Here is an 18,017-nt window from a genome sequence, read left to right as displayed (position 1 = left end):
TCGTTATAGGCCTTGCAATTCCAACTAGATGGCAAGGGGGTAAAAAACAAATGTTCTTGTATCTTCTGAGCCCAGCACAGAGCAGGTGCTTTAGTACATTGGTTTATTTATAAACCAGTGAAATGAGACATTTCCATTGGATGTTGCTAGCCACCGGTAAATGTGTTGCCTATGGGACTATGTGCTTAAACTGAGCCTCAATTCCAATTCCTCCCCATCTATACTAATAAAAGGGTAATATGCTAATTAGACTGGGAGACCTTCCAGGAGACCTTCCAGACGTTCTTCTGGACAAAGCCATGGTGCCGGGGCTGAGGTAGAGCTGGTTAGAGGCCAAGAGGGCAGGGCAGTTGTGGGTGATCAGGCCAGGATGGGACAGCAGTTGTGGGTGATCAGGCTGATGGGGGGCGGGGCCATTGGGGTAAGCAGACCAGCAGGGGGGCCAGTTTGGGGGGCGAGCAGGCCATCAGTTGGGGGTCAGTTGGAGGTGATCAGGACGGGGGGGGGGGGCAATTTGGAGTGGAGCAATGCCAGTGGGGAGTGGAGGTGGGGGAGAGCAGGCCAGCAGGGGGAAAGTTGGGGGCGAGCAGGCTGGCAGGCAGAGTGGTTAGAAGCAGAGTGGAGAGGGTGCAGGCCGGGCTGAGGGACACCACCACCACCACCACCACCACCACCCCCGTGCATGAATTTCGTGCACTGGGGCCACTAGTATTTTATATTGGACTTTGGGCTAAGTTTCCTCACATTCCTCATTTGTAAAATATGCATAATACTAATTGACCTCCCAGGATTGTTCTTCGGATTATGTTGATTAACTTAGGCTACTTAGCAACTGGGAAACATTCCTGACTGGAAGTTATAGTTATAACTGGAGGCCATGAATAGGACTTAGGGGGCTGTACAATAATATCCTGACCACCATTCCCTTTCCAAACTTCAACTATAGGAAAGTAGAAACTAGACTTGGTAGGATATTTTAAATCAGCTAGTTTATTGAGCTGATTTAATATTTATATAAGGCCACACTTTCAATAGAAACCAACCTCTCACTGCTGGTTCAGGGTCATTTAATGAATAACCCATCACCATAAAATAAGTGGGGAGAGGTTGGCCGGGAGGCAGGCTGCAAACAATTCCATATGAGTCACTTGGTTATCGCTTCCCCCCCCCCCCCCCCCCCCCCCACATCCATCTCCCTCCTTACAGCACAGAGTTTTTGACTGATTGAAGTTAGTTGGGGCAAGGATTCCAGACAGGGAAAAGCAAATTACGTAAGTCAGAGGTCAGGGGAGAAGAATAAACCAGAGCTGGGGCAGCAATGCCAAGCTGATAATGGAAAGATAATGGATGTGGGGGTGGGTTTCAGCAGCATCTAAAAGGGAAGCCAGACACCCCGTGCGTTCTCAGGCATCTGACTCCAGGCCCAGGGTACAACTCGTTTTAAAAGGTCTATGGCACATGGGTTTCTAAATATTTGGGCCACCCATCATGGAGTTTTGGGAAATGGTATTGCTGAGTAAAGCAATGAAATAACTTGTTTTTCTTTCACTTCTTTCATTTCTTTCACTGGCAGGACCTTCTGTTTATGTCTCCTTAGTAGCAACTGGAAGGAGTAAATTTGCTGACAAGCATCTGTGTGCAGTGGGCCACTTGGTGGAATTTTTATCATGCGAAAATGATCCCAGATGATTAGTTGAAAAATTGCCAGGAATCTCTGGAACCCCATTAAACCTCAGTTGAACACACAGAAGTTTCCTTTTAGGGTAGAGTCAGGGTGAATAACTTATAAAAATAAGCTGAATTGATTACTTTTGTAAATATTTAAATTTTGTAATAAGCATCCATTCCTAGCTTGCTCTCAACTAACTAGGAAGCTGGAAATCAGTGATGCTATGGGCCAAAGATAGATTTTTGAGGTTAGATTTTTTTATTGGACACTGTTTACTAGAGATTTATTAGTGATCATGGCTTAATCTTTCCATGTCTGGGTTATCTCATTTGTAAAATGTATACATAACCATCCTACAGGATGTACCAAATAATAAGGCGACTAGACCCTGGCCTTCAGAGAGCTTCAGAGTTTATATATAGTTTTTCTTTTCTCTTCTCTCTTTTATTCCAACCTCACTCCAATCCTGCCCCAGCAATTTTTTGAATTGAAACAACCTTTGCTAAACATGAATACCTGCGGGTAGAGAGGTGTTCTAAACAACAACAAAACCACTAAAAGTGAAGACCATGCAGATGTGCACTTGGACAGTTCAGGGAGTCTCAGGGAGGCCAGGTGCTAAAGCAGAGTGACCCCCAGGGAGAGTGACGGAAGAAAAAATCAAGGAGATTCAAAGGGGAGACTGTGAGATTGTGTAGGGTCTTGAAGGTCATTAAGAGAACTTGAGCTTTTACTCTAAGTGGGTTGGGAAGCCATTTGATCGTTCTAAGCTGAGGAGTGATGTGTTTGACTTAGTTTTAGTTTTAAAAGGCTGTTGTGCTGAAATACATTATGGGATGTGTATTAAAATCATCATATTATACACCTTAAATGGACATATGTTACACGTCAATATCTCAATAAAGCTGGGAAAAGAAGGAAAGAAGGAAAGAAAATACATTGTGGGGTAGGGGTGTGGAGTGAGCAGAAGCGGCACATGGGCAGAAGTGGGGACACCAGTTAGGATCCTACGAGAAAATCCAGGCAGGAGATGGTGGCAGGTCAGAACAGGTCAGTAGCAGTGTAGGTGGTGAGAGGTAATCAGATCATGAACATATTTTGAAGGTAACAATTTAGGCTTTGCTGATGGATTCAATGTGGTGAAGGCTAATATGTATGGTTTTGAGGGAGAGGGGTGACTAAAACATTCTAATGGTAATTATGGTAACAGTTGTACAACTCTGTGAACTCATTAAAATCATTGAATTGTACACTTTAAAATGATGAGTTCTATGGTATGTGAATTATCCTATATAATAAATAGTAATATGCAAATTGACTGTCACACCCTCACACAAGATGGCCACCCCTAAGTCATCAAAAGATGGCCGCTACAAGATGGCCAGCAGGGGAAGGCAGTTGGGGCGATTGGGCTGGCAGGGGAGCAGTTAGGCGTCAATCAGGCTGGCAGGGGAGTGGTTAGGGGGTGATCAGGCTGGTAGGCAGAAGCAGTTAGGGGCAATCAGGCAGGTGAGCAGTTGGGAGCCAGCAGTCCTGGATTGTGAGAGGGATGTCTGGCTGCCAGTTTAGGCCCGGCCCAATCCCACAGGGATCGGGCGTAAACTGGCAGTCGGACATCCCCCAAGGGGTCCCAGATTGGAAAGGGTGCAGGACATCACCCCCCCCCCCCCCCAGTGCACGAATTTCATGCACTGGACCTCTAGTATCTCCATAATGCTGTTACTAGAGAAAACCAAAAAATAAAATGGTGGTCAGAGAGTGGGGTGCTTGAAATTGGGAGCATGGAAGCTTTGCACTTTGGTAATGTCAAGAGCTAGGGTCTGACCATGGAAGCAAGTCCCTGAGATGCTTGTAGGAGGGAGTCAAGGGAAACAGAAGCCCGAAAACTGGAGGATCATCTGCAAAGTTATGGGCATCAAGTGTGCTGGCAAGAGTAATGCTGGTGTGAGGTCTGACCTGAGCCGGTGGTAAAAGTTTTCAGGGAATGAGGAGTGACCTGAGAGTTCGCAGATGACTACAGCAAGGCAGCGTCATAATAGGTGGGAGTCTGTTAGCAGAGCTGGGGTGGGTTAGAGAGATTGTTCTGGAATGTGGGTGTTTGTGAAGGACTTCAAATGTTCTTAAGAATGAGCGGCCTACTGTATTTTCTCTTCATTTATTCGCTCACGTAACACATATTTATTCTTTCTCTGGCACCATTATCTACTCACTGGCCCATCTTTGCAGATGCAGCCAAGTGTGGCAGAGCTGCGTCTTGGGATGGCTGCAGTGTCCCAGCAGCCTCCTGAGGATCTCCTTTCAATGAGTTTCCCCACTAGTAGAGCACTAAACTGGTCCACATGTAACCTTTCCATGGTCATGCTCATCCTTTTGGCCATCTCTGTGGTTTAGGTTAAACCAACACGGTGAATGATTTTATTTTTGTGAAGGGATGCTTTATAGTTGGTTGGAAGGATGTGTGATGTGCTTTGGCTTTGGACAGATCTGGATTTGGATTTTGGTTCTGCTCTTTATAATTTTGTGACTTCAAGCAACGTAATCTTTTGAGTCTATTTTGTGGTAGACAAAATACCTACCTCATTAGTGTTGGTGAGAATTAAATGACATTATGAGTGTCCAGATTTTAAGAGCTAGTAGGCACACCAGACATGCTCTTTTCTCTTTCCCTCTATTTTTTCTCCCTTTGCTTTTATGCTGAGACTGCTTCTAGTGTTTTATTTCTAGCTTTCAGCAGCTCCACGTCTGGCTTCTAATCAGAAGCCTTCCTCTTGGGATGGTTAAAATTATCAAGCGACTTCCAGATTGTCATAGAATCACTCTATAGAGTACTATACTATGCTTCTCAAAGTGTTTCATAAAATTTCCATAATCTTAATCTATGAAATAACCTGTAAGGTATATAAAAGTGGTATTAGTATTCCTAATTTATGGAAGAGAATATAAGGTACTGAGTGTAACTAACATTTACTGAGTAGTTACTAAATGGCATTTTTCTAAACACTTTGCAGGCATTAACTTAATCCTCACAATAATCCTATGTAGGGGGTTATTATCCTTATCTCACAGAAAGGGAAACAGGCAAGGAGAGGTCAAATAACTTATCGAAGGTCACATATCTTCTAAGCATGGGGGCAGGATTTGAATCCAGACAGTTTCATTCCCAAGCTTAACCACCATATGGCTCTGATAGAATGAAAATAAACAAATCATTGTTCAGAACCCTTGAGTGAAGAAATCCTTTTGCAGGTTACTGCTCAGGTAAATTTGTGGCCTCCGGAATGTCATGCATTGAATGTTGGTAGTTCACAGTGAACTAATAGAACACAATTGTTATCTTGTACAGGAGGGGAGCCTGTGTGAGTTTTCTTACCCAGTTTCTTTCTAGCTCAGCCTCCACTGAGGTTCTTTTGCATAGACACCAAAGGAAGTCCCTCTAGACATTAGCAATGAGAATAGCCACCCTTGTCATATTATAGTTCTGCTTGTTGGGAGCCAAAGCTTTTCCAGTATCACAAACCTAAACCATAGAAAAAACTTTGGAAAACTTTAGGAAACAAATACAATTGACCCTTGAACGATGTGGGCATTAGGGATGCTGACCCCCATGCAGTAGAAAATCCACATATAACTTTTAACTCCTCCAAAACATAAATTGTCCTTCAGTACTCACACGCAATTGGTTCAGGACCCCCGTGCATACCAAAATCCATGGATTTGCAAGTCCTCTATATAAAACTAGAGGCCCAGTGCACAACATTTGTGCACTCAGTGGTGGTGGGGGTGGGGGGAGGGTCCCTCAGCCTGGCCTGCACCCTTTAGCACTGTGGGCCTAAGCCAGGGGTGGGCAAACTTTTTGACTCGAGGGCCACAATGGGTTCTTAAACTGGATGGAGGGCCGGAACAAAAGCATGGATGGAGTGTTTATGTGAACTAATATAAGTAAACATCATTACATAAAAGGGTACGGTTTGTTTTTTTTTTTTTTTTTAGTTTTATTCATTTCAAACAGGCCGGATTCGGCCTGCGGGCCATAGTTTGCCCACGGCTGGCCTAAGCTGTAGTCGGACATACTTAGCACTGCCATGGAGGCGGGAGAGGCTCCCGCCACCACCGCTGCACATGTCAGCCATCAGCCCAGCTTGTGGCTGAGCGGCGCTCCCCCTGTGGGAGAACACTGACCACCAGGGGGCACCTCCTGCATTGAGCGTCTGCCTCCTGGTGGTCAGTGCGTGTCATAGCAACCGATCGTTCCATTGCTCGGTCAATTTGCATATTACCCTTTTATTAGGTAGGATGGTGTAGATTGATGCATTCTGTTGGTCCTTTGCATTCCTGTACTCCCAACTGCACATCAAAAACAGCACAGGTGCCTGGGCCGTTGTGGCTCAGTGGTTGAGCATCAACCCATGCACCAGGAGGTCACTGGTTGGATTCCAGGTTAGGGCACATGCCCACGTTGTGAGCTTGATCCCCAGTAGGGGATCAGGAGGCAGCTGATCCATGTTTGTCTCTCACCCATGTTTCTCTCTCTCTCCCTCTCCTTTTCTCTTCCTGAAATAAATAAAAACATATTTTTAAGAAAACAGCACAGGTATTTATTTCCTAACTAAGCATGTTTCCTTTTTGCTTTTGCCACCAAGAAGCTGAGATCCAAACTGCTCTCCACTCCACTCTTATAATCTGCAAACAATTATCCTAGAAAAAAAAATCAGCCTAATGAAATCCACTTTAAAACAAGGACCAAAATATGATTTTAGATGACACATCATTGAGAAACAAAACAAACGACTATGAAAATAAGTTTATTCAACCTTAATTTTATTTAAAAAAAAATGTAAGTGGCAATTGCAATCATGTGCTAACCCTCAGAATGAAGAATTAATTACATGGACTTTTTATCTTAATTTTCTCACATAATTTTAAGATGGCTTAATGTTTTATCCTTTACATGCAAATCGGCTACACAATTGATTTGCATTTTATTTTATATCCTGCCTCTTTTGAAAGATAGGTAAGTTAACTGTGCAGTTGATTTGCATGGTGTTTGCTTTTTGTTTTGGTTATTTGCAACCCCACATCCAGGATTCTGACAAAGACTTTGATGCAATAACAGGAGACAGGGCTGGTACCGAACTGCAAGGGCTGTTTGAGTGAGGCCTTATGTAAAGCTGGTCTCCTCACGCGTGAATATTTTTGAATTATGAAGATTATGAAACCTCCCTATGAAACCTTGTAACTGTGGAGACCTGGACAATAAAAATCCCCGTGTACGGAATACATTTCTTGCCATTAATCTTATCCTTGGTTTTTATTTTATTACTTTCCCCTTTTTGTTCAGATTCCCTCAACTATTTATTCTTTATATTTACCAGGAGCTGCCTTAAATCTTTTGTAAAATGTGCATATATATCAGGGGTCCTCAAACTACGGCCCGCGGGCCACATGCAAATACAAATATTGTATTTGTTCCCGTTTTGTTTTTTTACTTCAAAATAAGATATGTGCAGTGTGCATAGGAATTTGTTCATAGTTTTTTTTTTTTAAACTATAGTCCGGCCCTCCAACGGTCTGAGGGACAGTGAACTGGCCCCCTGTTTAAAAAGTTTGAGGACCCCTGATATATATATATATAGACTACTCAACTTTTTAATCACCCCAAACTTGTTCTTCTGTTTTGTTTTTCAAAGATTTTTTAAATGGATTTTCTAGAGGGAGAGAGAGAGAAACGTCAATGTGAGAGTGAAACATGGATTGGCTGCATCTTGCACACGCTGCACCAGGGAGCCTGCAATCCCGGCGTGTGCCCTGACTGGGAATGGAACCGGCAACCTTTTGGTGCATGGGACAACGTTCACCCAACTGAGCCACACCAGCCAGGGCCCAAACTTGTTATTTTTTGTGACTCAATCATCTTGGGGGAACCAGGGACTGTGAACTTTCCTTCCAGCAGCGAGGAAGGTCGAGTGGCTGCTGTGACCTCAGTGGAGCTTAACGTTTACCCTACGTTTGAGATCCGGTCCTCCCTCCCCATTAGCAGTAAATCTGTGGGCATGTCTCGGTTTTCTGGGGCTGCAGTTCATCTGGAGGGTCCGTAGGGTCGCTGGGTAACTTCCTGCCCTGAGACCACTCTCTGAAATAAAAGCTTCCCTCCAAAGGAGAGACTGACTCCTATTTCACGTATAAATCAAGTTAACTCCTGTTTTGACCTCATCTCTTGCCAGCAAATGTCTTCCCCTTGGCCTCTGTAGTAGCTAACAACGTGTATTCCTGTGATGTAAAGTCAGAAAAGTATTGAACATATTCCAGGAAACTGCAAAACCCCACAATCCATGAAACACACCTCCATGGAGTCTGCTACATGTCAAGAAACTTCTGTGCACTCATTCACTTGATCCTCATCCAGCGCTGCTCCCCGAGTTAGGCTAAAGAAATGGGTGTTCACGGGGGAGGCATATTTTGCCTGGGATCCCCCAGCATTGGCATGAGAGTCACACCCGTGCTGGTCTGACTCCTGCGCTCCCAGTTTTCACACACACACTGCTTCCACTTCTGTTCTTGTGCCTGCCATCCACGTTATGAATCTTGGAAATAAACTGTCTCCTATTTAGAAAATAATAAAAGAAACGGGTTATATCATCTTTAATAGGAACTGTTGTATATGTAGTCTAATTCAAAATAAAACTAAGGCATTTTCCCTGCTGGTTATGTTAAGTGTGAGAACACACGTTTCCGTCCCTGGCACTGTCTCATCATTCTGCACAGAAACAGTGGTGCCCATGTTTTATAGAGGAGAGACTCATTCGGGGCCCTCAGATCAAAAGGGTCAGAATCGGGATGAGAGCCCAGGACTCCTGACTCCTAAGCCAGTGCTCTTTCATCTCCTGCAACACAATCATTTCTGACCCCAAAAAGTTTCAACAGCACAACGCCAGTGAGGTGAGAAGCAGGTGGGGAGAGTGGGACATCACATGTGTACCTCATATCGCTCTGAGCAACCCATTACAATGTTTCTGTTTCGTTTGAAGTCCAGCAGTTAGTTCTGGGTTCCAAAAATGCATATTAACTTCACAGGATCTGAGAGCAAGATATACTTCCTGGGAAGAACTTTTATTTATTCTACTCTATTGTGTTGTCCCCACTTTACATACAGTTTAAAACAAGAATGCCCAGGCTGTGAGTAATGATAACCCCCAGTGAATAAAAAGCAACACTTACAAGCTTTGTTTGAAAGATTCTTAATATATCCCTTTATCTACTTATCTTTTTATCTTTCTGTATGTTTCTTATTGCTTTAATACAGTTGTTGCACTTTGGGAGAACACATTTCTCCTCAGATCACCAACTGTACAAAACAGCACACAAATTGCACATTCGTTGCATTGACTGTGAGGTATTGACTTACTCCTCCTTCCCCATACTCCTCCCTGTCATCATCCAGTTATGAAAGGACCCAGGAAAGCAGGGGAGGGTCATTCATGAGGTTAGAGACGTTAGAGTGCAGGTGAAATTCAGTTGTGGTGGACTTCTGCAGGGCGAGTCACATTTTAATCAAAGCTCGGGATAGGATTGCACAGAAATGGAAGTCATTGCATGTTCAGTGTTATGTTGCAAGGCCAACCCCTGACTTGATGGCAGTGTGGGCCCACTCTTTTTCTCATGTGTAAGCTGTGAATTCTGTTGAACTGGGGCAATATAATACCTTCAGAATTCATAGTATCTCTGAAAGAGAAGTCAGAACACAAAAATATTGGATGTCAGGTTTCTGGGGGCACTCAGAGGATTAGGCAGACACGTGAAGAAGTGGTTACTTGGTGACAGAGTTCCATGGGAGTCTCTGAGGCAGCAGGCTCGAGAGTGTGGGCTCTGAAGTCAGTCTTGAATTCCAGGCTGGGCTCTACTGATTTTGCAACCTTGAGCAAGTCCTGGGCCTCCTCTGAGCTTGGTGTTCATGCTTATATAAAAAGATTATAACATCTTTGAGATGTTTAAGATAATGCAAAAAAGTTATGGGAGCACAGAGGGCACTCAACAACTGGTAGCAAGCATGGTGAGGAGGTTAGGGAGAAAGAAAATAAAATCCCAAGGGAACAGCATGTATGAGGACTGAGACGGGAGTGCGTCCCGAATACCCACATGCAGGGAGGACTTCGGTTTCTACTCTGGTGTGATGAGTAGGGTCATGCAGAGGGGTGTGACCTGATCTCCTTGAGGTTGGAACAGGTCACTATGTTGCTGCCAATGATATGCTTGTGATCATGGTAATGCTGCAGCTGATGACGTAAGATGGGAACAGGGCTGGGGAGGAAGCAGGTGAAGGTATTTCAGTTTGGAGGGTACAAACCCTAGAGAAGAAGAACATAGGACCAGCCCCCAAGTGGCAGCTTCACTCTTCTTCCTCTAGATTGGATTAGAAGAATTAAAAGAGAGGACAAGGAGCCAGGCCTGGCCTCCTGCCTCTCCAACACCACATCCAGCTGCTGACATGGACACACACACACACACACACACACACCCCTTTGTGCCTCTACTTCGAATGTATTTCTATCATAGCATATATCTCCCAGTACTGTTTTTATTTCTTTTAAATCAACTTCTCCAGATTTGTTGCAGGCACTATAGTAGGTGCTAAATTTACAACAATATAAAAGACTGTAAATGATTCAAATGTCACCCCCTCACCTGGTCATCAAAGCAAAATCAATTTAATCTTATGGGTGTGGATACATTCAGGATTTGAGAAGGGAAAAGCATACTAATTTTCCAGGTGTATATTCATCTAGTTTGTTGGCTTAGGGATTTCCCACCCAGTTGTACCTGGTGTATTATCTGAAGTCATTTAAACTGTTGACAATCACATTCTTGGAATAAGTAAATTCTACACAGGTGAAATTGGACAAACAATGCCAGTGACCTCTTTAGCTGCTGAAGAATTGGTCCAAAGGTTTAAAATAATAACCTTCATTTTTCACTGAGTCTGTTGACAGACGGTATCAGCAGGGCTTGGAATTAGAAGTATAATCCTCTTTGATGAATAGTTCCAGAAAAATGATTGTTAAAACTTTTGTAAATATCGCTAAAGTCATAATAATGATTTTCAGATAGATTGTGTGAATCATTGACATCAACTAAAAATTTATGCATTTAGTTAGTCTTGGTATATTGAAGTTGATTTTGTTTCCAGCGCATCAGCCAAAGCACCTCGACATCTCAATTTATCATTGGTGATAATAAATAGAGACAACAAGGATTAAGGTAATTCCCAGCCTTGCTTTAGCCAATAGCTTCAACTTTCTTGGCAAGCAAGTTTAGTATCCGAGTGGTCAACAAAGAATTATCCACTGACACTGATGCTATCAACTAGAAAGGCGGTGACAGGACCAGCAAGGGAGGAGGAGGGGAACGTGGAATCCTAAATGTCCACAAACTGGCACAGCAGCCTTTAACCTGGTGAATTAGGATTATAGACCCAAAAATAAGGTAAGAAGAACTCAACTTCTAAGGAATGAAAGAGTTGCTTTGAGTGGACTTTGGGATTTGAAGATGTAAAGGGCTGAGGGCCGTCAGCACCCTGGGATACTGGCTTCGGGATGGAAACCAAGATCATTCATTCCTTCAGCTAATGTTCCTGAGCGTGCACTATGGGCAGGCAGGGTGGAGGGTGTGGGAACCGGAGGCCGGGCCCTGCTTGCTCAAAGCTTACCCTGCAAGTGGGTTCTGGTCTCAGCGCGTCCTTGGGGCTCTGCAGAACCCAGGCCGTGCCCAGGGCAGCTAAGTCGTGGTTTGTTCCTCCCTCTGAGCAGATTGAAGAAGGGGGCAAAGCGGATTTGGTGAGCTCCAGACTGCAGGCCGGGGACGAGGTGGTGCACATCAATGAGGTCGTGCTGAGCAGCTCCAGAAGGGAGGCCGTTTCCCTGGTGAAAGGATCCTACAAGACCCTCCGGCTGGTGGTCCGCAGGTAGGTGGGCTGCTGCTCACTGTGCTTCCTACACAGTCCCCAGCTCGCCCCACGGCTGGTAGCTGGCTCTTTAAACCTCATCTTGGGGATCATGATGCCTCTGCCCCATTTATCCTTGCCCATTTTGTGGCATGTGCGAAGGAAGTTGGGTGAAGACATAAAAACACTGGCCTCTCCAGCAGGTATCAGCTTGGCAGAGTTCTTCCACATTTTTGGGCATGATGAAAAGTGACCCTGATCCCGGGTGTGGTGAGAGCTAGATGAAGCATTGTCTCCTTGTGGGACCAGAGAAAGCAGTTGGCTTGGAGCGTTAGGTGACATTCCACTCGCTCACCTACACCACAGTGGTCACCAAAACAAGCAAATTCCTTCTTTTGTTTGCTTTGTTTTTCTGGTTGTGATAGTGGTGGTTCCTTTGTTGGAAAAGGTTTGGGTTGTGATTGGTTTTAATGCCTGAAAATAAGAAGTTTCCTGCTCCCAGAAAACCAATTCCCTCTTGGTGGAGAGAATTAGTTAAAGAAAGGGGAAGAGCTCTAATTTTTTTAAGTCACTATTACTAACCAAGTACTTCTCGAGGTGTTTGACATATGTTAGCTCATTTCACCTGCACAAGAACCCAGTGAGACAGCTATCACTGTCCCTATTTTATAGGTAAGCGGTAACTAGGTTACTGAAGGTACCAGAGCAGATTGATAGGTGGAAGACACAGAAAAGTGTCTAGATGGCCTGGTTTCTTGACCTGCTAAGCCCTAGGCCTACACATTTTACTTTTTAAAAAATATATTTTTTTATTGATTTCAGAGAGGAAGGAAGAGGAAGAGAGAGAGAGAAACATCAATGATGAGAGAGAATCATTGATCGGCTGCCTTCTGAACGCCCCCTACTGGGGATCGAGCCCACAACCCAGGCAAGTGCCCTGAACTCCTGGTTCATAGGTCGATGTTCAACCACTGAGCCGTACCGGCCAGGCACATTTTACTTTTAAAAAAGTATTTCTTCATTAATCAGATTTTGGCTGCCTTACTTGCCAACTAAATATTATAACATCTGAGAATGTTCAAGTTGCCTGGAAATTTAGGAGTCAAATCAAGCCACACTATTTTTAAGGGTGAAAAGTTAGCTGATCTTCTCATCACGCCACAGAGAGTCTCTTATAGGATCCTTCACTCCTGCATCCATTCATTCCTCAGACTTGACTGAGTGAGCCCTCACATAGGAGAGCGGCAGCTCCGCCCAGCCACAAAAACACAGCCATGGGTGTGGTCCTACCATGTCCCCAGATCCAGGTGACTGTCAGTGTGCTGGGCTGCCTGTTTTCTCTTCAGAGCCACCTAGCTGGTTGTTTCTCTGGTGGCCAGTGATACAGAGTGGCTCAGGGGATGGGTGTCTGGGGTCAGGTTCCAGGGCTGTCCTTCTCATTGGGCAAATTACTTAACCTCACTGGAGAGTCAGTGTTCTCATCTTTACCATGGTAACAACAGGTGCTCCTGATGTTGTTTACTACATTGTTATTGGCCAACTCCAGGCCCATTCCTTGTGGCTCAAGATTTGAGTAAAGCAAGCAGTCATCCCAGACATGTGGCTGAGTTCAAACAGATGGGCAGGAAGGCTCAGAATACTGGGCCATTCCATGAGTCCAGAGAGTGTTGAAGGTTTTGAACTCACTTTGACATTGGAACCCGAAGCCCAACTTTAGAACACTGACAGTTACCTGTTGAGGACTGGCAGAGGAATCCACACTCCCGGTGTGTTTTGACAGGACTCTGGTGATGGATTAACCTCGGAAGAGGGCCACCCTGTTGGCTGCTGTGAAAAGGGAGTCACGCTGGCTCTGGTTATGCCTTCTAGTGGGTGGTGACATGAGATTTGTGTTACTTCTTTTCACAGAACAGGAGACAGTCCCGGCCTTGTCATTTACAAATTGTGTGACCTTGAGCCTCCTTGCCTCAATTTCTTAATTTATAAAATGGAAATAATTTCTGCCTCAACAGGGCATTATGAAATTTAATGAATAAAGTATAAGTACATAGTAGACATTCAATATTTAATCATTATTAGTTATTCAAGATCCCCTATCCCTTCCCTCGGTGAATTTACCACCATTAAGGGGCTGGTCCCAGCCTAACAGATACAGAACTGGACATGACAGGGCCCGGGAGCTCATGGAATTTAGGAATGTTCACTCACATTGACCAAACTCACAGGAAATTGAAAGATATACACCAGAATATCAATGCATTAACTCATTTTGAACAAGCATCAGTATACTTTATCTGCACAGGAAAGCTGGCTAGGAAGTCGGACCATAAATTCATGGTGATCTCAGACTCAGCGCCCATGTGCTGGCATCTGCTCTGCCAGCCAGATGGCCTAGCTCCCCATTAGGGATGTGTCTGCCAGGCTCCCCAGCTGCTCACACTGGCGAGTCAGGGCCCCTCTGGACTGCAGGGATCACGCTGCCAAGGGCTCCTCTCCAATCTCATTTCTTCTCTGCTTGTCCCCTCCAAATCCCCTTTCTGACTGACACATTCTTTCTTTAGATATGTTAATATGATCGATAAGGTTACTGAAGAGTCCTTGCACTCTCTGCTTCTGGGGTGGGAAGCATTTTGTCTCTAAGATGCCTTTTGAATATGTCTTATCTCATCCATTATGTATTGATTTTTATAGTTGAATGCTCCGAGTTTAGGAAAGAAGGCCGGCTTCACTTCTCACACTTACTTAGAGACACGGATTATGGACGGGCCTTGCTAGACATGGATGGACATTCCTCCCGACCTCTCAGAGAACTGGGGGGGGGAAACCCTTTGCCCTGGGTTAATCTGGCATTGTTTAGTAGAGCTGTCCCTGTCCTGAGAAGTCTTACCTTTCTACCTTGGCTCATGCCATGTCCTGAGATTTTCATTTGCTTCTAGTTACTCACGACAGGGTGACTTGTGATGTTTCACTGATTAGTTTTCCTTCTTGTCCGAGTTAATCTCTCTACTTTAAAGGAAAGATTGAGGGGGCTTCTTGGAAACATAATTGGGGTTTCAGTTTCCTAGAGAAATCTTTTTTTGTGATGGAAATGACACATCAGCAGCTCCGTCTGTACCTGCTTCTTTTTCTCTTACCATTAGTTTGGGGCCAGCTTCCACAGCCGTCATAAAAATGCCAGGAATGCGGGGCAGAGCAGTGGTGTTTATGTAAGTTTTGAGGGTGTTTTACCCAGTGACCAAAAACAATCAAAAGTAGAAACACCTTCTTAAAAGGCTACAATGACAAGAGAAATGCAAAGTCTCAAGTGAGTTGTGGGTCAAAGACCTTAAAGACCTGCTGACCCATAACGAAGGCAGAGTTTAGTGCTCTGGGTGGGAGGAGGGAGTATGGGGTGGTGTAGATGCTGCAAGAACAATGTGTCTGCCGCTGCTGGGTACACAAAGAGGGAAGGTCTGTAGCTAGTGGTGGATAAATGGAGAAGAAATGAGAAAATAAGAAGTGGGTCGAAGAAAAACCTTCCTAAAGGAAAACAAACACCTCCCAGCTGAAGGAAAATCGAAGAAGGAAAACCTTCGTGGAATGCAAGGACAGTACAAAGGGTGGAAATTAGGAAAGCAGACATGCACACAAATAAGAGCCAACAAGCCAAACCCTCCCTGAAATCAACAGAGGCGTCCCTTGGCAGATATATGCAAAATACATGTCTTAGAAACAGGGAACATTTTAAATGCAAACTAAACAAAGCAAAGGGTCTCCCGGTTTAAGTTAACATCCCTGGAAGCGATGCAAGCTGTTTATAGTACAGGTAGCACTCACTGCTGTTCGCTGATAACTCAAATTTTAAATTTAAAAATTAGGAGGCTACAATTTCCCTTCAGAATAGGCTGTTGGGGTTAATTGCTAGGTATTCATCGAAACTCAGGTTTTTAACCAGGGAAATTTAACCAGGGTTTTTAACCAGGGTTGGCACTCAGATTTCTGTCTTGAATTGGATAATCAGAATGGCATTGTAACCAATGGATCTACATAATCCCAATACTGATACCCCTGCAACCCCCCTTTTTCTTGGCAAAGCCAAACCTCTCATCCTTCTGTATCAAGGTGCTGTTTTTGCCAAACACTATCCTACTCCTGAGTTGTGGTGTTTGTTTGTTTATCAGTTGTTTGTTGGTTTGTGTGGCAAAGAAAAATTTGGGGGTATATTTCATGGTAGTTGCTTTGCTCTTGTTTTGGAAGTCTCATGGAAGCCACGTGAATGTCAGATTCATTCTTTCTAGGAGAGAGGGCCCAGGAGATGGTGAGGCAGGATGTAAACTCTGATGGCATTAGGCAGTAGCTCTGTGACCCCGAGTCTTTTAATATCTCTGATTCTTACCTCATAGGAGCATGAGGATTAAATGAGAAATATGTGCATACAGTATAATAGCATGGTGATTTAAGCATGAACTGTCCTGGAAATAAAATGCATATTTGTTAAGCAGATGACCTCCTTTGAGAGGTCTCATCTCTAGAACATATACGATGGAGGGTCCCCGTCAATGGGATGACTATGGCAGAGAAATGGTTTTTCTGGGTGTAGGAAGCAGCGTGCCTGATTCAGAACTGTGAGCAGAGGGTGGGGGAAAGGGAGTCCTTTTTCAAAATGGAATCTTACTCCTCTGTGGCCTAGTCCGCTATGGATACCTTCCCACCATCTCTGCACATTTGATATCGCTTTTCTTCTTCCCATTCATTTATACTATGAGTTTGTGTGTTGAAAGGGGACATTTATTTATTTATTATTTTTACTGAATATGAGTGTGTGAGTGTGAGTGTGTGTGTGTGAGTGTGTGAGTGTGTGTGAGTGTGTGTGTGTGTGTGTGTAGTAGAAATAGATTGTGTTTTACTGGGGATAAAAGGGAATGGAGAGAAGTGGGGCTGAATTAGTAAAAGACAATAAGCATCTGCCTAAATCTGTGTGCTCCCAGGCTGTGTGACTTGCCCTGTGGAGGGGGACCAGAGTGAGAATCTAGGTCTTGTCACTTTCAACCTACAGCTCTGCCTGGAAGTAAAAAACGAGAGAACTGTATCCGACCATGTGTACTAGGGACTTGCCGAGGTCACGGTGCTAGTACCAACATGAGGCTCGTGGCCTCTGAGGACATAGGTCTTGGGGCCTCTTGGCACCTCAAGCAGTGAACTTATACTCCCCTGCCTTCTCCTCTAGAAATGCGTGTGATGCTTAAAAAACAAATAGACAAAAGGCAAGAACAAAACAAAATAAAGACCCCCAATAAATTGACTTGTAAGTCATCTAGGAAAACACGTTTAACGAAGTGATTCCCGCTGACCATGAACTTCCTGCCGGAGTTCAGAGGCACTGCTTTGTGCACCGGGCTGTCTCAAGTTCTCCATCAACCTCTGGAAATAAAACTATCTGTTGCTTTACAGCTGCTTCCTCCCGCCTAACAAAAATGGTGATGAAATTAAGTTCACCACAGCCCTCGGGCCCACACTGCCCCGAAAAGACCATCCCACATTTCTAAGGGTTAGCAGAATAGTCCCTTTTATAAATGGGTGCGATGATGTTATTGGAATGGAATGGGATGGGTGGCTCACACACTTGCTACCTCTGTGTCAGATTTCTGTGACTTTTTGTGTCTACATTGAGTTGTGAGACTGTAACTCACCCAGGATTTGCAAGTCAGTGATCTTGAAAAAAGTATCTGGTAATAAGTGGAATGCTTTTTAAGGCCCTCTTAAAGAATACAAAATTAACTCAACTACTAGTTTTAAAAAAAAAAAAGGATTGTGGAAATCACTCCCTTTTCCAACTCATGGTTACAGTTTAATAATAGAAAAGAATTTCTTGGAATATTAATCTACCCCCTCCCCACATCCCTTCCTGCTATTTTGTCACCTCGCCTCCTCCGGCCCCAGCTGCCTGACTCTTTTCCCTTAAAAAGCACCTATAGTCTTAAAGCAACTGATTAACCACATGATGTCTCCTCTCTCTCTCTCTCTCTCTCTCTCTCTCTCTCTCTCTTTTTTACTGGAGGATTCAGGACAATATAGTTTATTTTCTCATAAAAGATCTACCAAAAATACATATTTTATGATGTCTCCTCTTAATGAAATCGAACAGAACTCCCTAGTTTTACAGCAACAAAGTTTGACGTGGGGTGGAGGGGGGCTGGAACATAAAAAGCATCTGTTTTTCTGGATAAATTGACAACCTCTAAGCCAGATCGTGCCGGTTCTCAGATGTGCATGTGGAAGAGAAATCCATATCATTTGGGTCCCAACCTTACTCTCTTGTGTTCTGACCGTGATGTCATGGGTACAAGTCAATCTCTCTGAGACTAAGTTTCTTCTTAAAATGAAGAACAGTAATAATATCTTCCCTGCTCAGTTGCTATAAGGATGAAAGAAGGT

This window comes from Myotis yumanensis, unplaced genomic scaffold (genome assembly GCF_028538775.1).
Source record: "Myotis yumanensis isolate MYYU_CA2020_CCGP unplaced genomic scaffold, mMyoYum1.0.hap1 SCAF_1, whole genome shotgun sequence".
Classification (NCBI taxonomy): Eukaryota; Metazoa; Chordata; class Mammalia; order Chiroptera; family Vespertilionidae; genus Myotis; species Myotis yumanensis.
The sequence above is the reverse complement of the archived record's forward strand: the minus strand, read 5'-3'. Positions refer to the sequence as shown.